This window comes from Sturnus vulgaris, unplaced genomic scaffold (genome assembly GCF_052056855.1).
Source record: "Sturnus vulgaris isolate bStuVul1 unplaced genomic scaffold, bStuVul1.hap1 Scaffold_182, whole genome shotgun sequence".
NCBI classification, from domain to species: Eukaryota; Metazoa; Chordata; class Aves; order Passeriformes; family Sturnidae; genus Sturnus; species Sturnus vulgaris.
The window spans coordinates 532,727-535,000 of record NW_028276116.1 but is presented as its reverse complement, the minus strand read 5'-3'; positions in this window follow the sequence as shown (position 1 = coordinate 535,000).

The following is a 2,274-nucleotide window of genomic DNA, read 5'->3' as shown; positions in this document are numbered from 1 at the left end:
GAAGGCCTTCGGGGCTCGGAGGAGGCGGCTCCTCCGGCCCTTCCCCAGAGCGCGGGGGGGGACGCGGGGCTTTGCCGCCCGGCAAAATCCCGCTCTCCTTGGCCGAGCGGCCTCCTCGCGCGGCAGAGGAGCTCCCGAGGGCCGGGCTCCGGCAGTTCCGGGTCGCGCCTCCAGGGGGAGCGCGCACGTGCGCGAGCCGCCGCCGGGTGGCGCGGCGGCGACGGTCCGCACCGTCGTCGCCGTGGCCTCTCTCGGCCGGGGGTGTGCGAGGTTTCTCGGTGGCTGGGCCGTGTTCCCCGCGCCGGCGGGGCGGCCCGAGCCGCGGTGGTCCTCTCGGGCGCAGCGCCGGGCTACTGAGGGAAACCCCGGGCCCCGAGAAGGATTGCCGCGGTGATGGCAGCGGACGTCGGGCGCGCCCCCGCCGGTGGACGCTCCCCCGAGGGTGGCAGCGGGGGAGGCACCCCGGCGGGGCCATGCAGGTCGTTTCCCTCACCCCAGGGCCAGGTACCTAGCGCTTCGCGCCTCGGCGGTCTCCTGCCGGTTTCCCTCGGCGTCGTCAAACGCCTGTTGGGGGCCGAAAGGGCCGCCGAGCCGGGCGGAGGTTTAAAGACTCGGGCGGCCCGGCACGGCCCCGCCGCGGCGGCGGCGGCGGTGGCGGCGGCGGCAGCGGGTGTCGGGCGGTGGCGGCGCGGGGCGCCATCGAGGGGTGGGGAGCTACTCCCGCCGATCCCCTGCGGTGGCGTGTCCGTCGCGACCGGCCGCGCTCGCCGTCGTCGGCGTCCCGCCGCGCTTGCCCGCGCGCGGGGGCCACCCGTGCCGGGCCGGGGAAGGGGCGCCCTGCCCCCCCCCTCTCTGCGGCCCGGTCTCGGCGGAGAGGCCGCGGCGCGCGATCGGCCGCGGGGGGCCGACCCCGCTGGCCTCTGCGATGCGGGGCGACGCCGGCAGAGGGCGCGCGCTCTCTGCCTTACCTACCTCAGCTGCGGGGTTGCGGCCGCCGGGGCCCGCCGCGCTCTCTCGCTCTTTCTCCTTAGCCGCCGCCGCGGGCTCGCGGGCGGCGCCGCGTCAGGCGCGACCGCGCGCCTCTCGCCTCGACGGCCTTGTCGCCTCGAACCGCACCGCGGCGGCGCCGGCCGCCGGCCACCCCTGACTCGGAGCGCTGTCCCCGCCCGTTGGGGCGCAGCGCTCGGCCGGCTCCTCCATCGCCGGAGGTCCGGCGGGCGCGGGCGACCCCGTGCCGAGCGGCGGCGTCGCCGCTCGGCGAGTGTCCCCGCCCCCCCCGGGGGGGGGGACGGTCGGCCGCGAGGCGCCCGCCTTCACCGGCGGCCGTCCCGGCCCGGGCCCCGCCCGTCCGCTTCCCCGTCGCCCTTCCCGGCCGCGTGTGGGCCAAAAAAAAGGGGAGGCGTGCGGGGCGGCCGCGGGGGCGCTTCCCCGTCCGGTCCCCGAGTGGAAACGAGGGGAGCGGGCGGTGCCCCCCGGCTCAGCCGCCGTACGCCTGCCCGCTGGGCGCGTGCTCGCGGAAGGGCAGCTCGGCGGTGCGAAGCGGCGGCGGTCCCGGGAGTGCGGCCGCGGGTGGCGGAGGGGTTTTGCCGAGCGGCAGACCTCGGGCGCTCCGCGATGCCGGCTCGGGTCTCGGCGGCGTCCCGCCTCCGGCGCCGGTGGCGGAGCGCGGCCCGCCGGGCGTTCGCCTTCCGGCGGGCAAGCGGTCCCGCGCCAGGGGTTGCGCCGGCGGAACGGTCCCGCCGCCGCGTGGCGTTTCGGGCGACGTTCAGGGGCCGCTGGCGGGAGAGCCGGCCCCCGCGTTTTGGCGCGGCGGCGTTCCGCGAGTCGGCGGAGCGGTGAAAAGGAGAAGCCAGGGAGTGAGCCGGGAGCGGCGGGGGCCGGCGGTCGCGCCCCCCGGCCCGCGAACGCGTAGTCGTCCCGTGATCGAGAGGCCGGGCGGGCCACCGTGCCCCCCGCGGTCCGGCGCGTTGCCGCACAAGCCCCTCCGCGCGGAGGTCGGGCCGAGCCCGGGCGCCTGGGCCGCCTCCGAAGGACGGCACGCGAGGCGGCGTCTCCCCTCGCGGGGGGAGGCGGTCGGGGGCGCGGGCCCCTCCGCCTTTCTTTGGCCGACCTTCGGAGCGTTGCGCGGGGTTTCTCTTTTTTGCCCCGCGCTTTCTCCTCCTCCTCCTCCGTTTGTGTGTGCTCGTACGGTCGAAGCGGGGCGCGCGGGGGCGCGCGCGTCCCTGCAGAAACAGAAAAGGGGCCGCTTCACGCGAGCGGTCCCGAAAGCCAGAC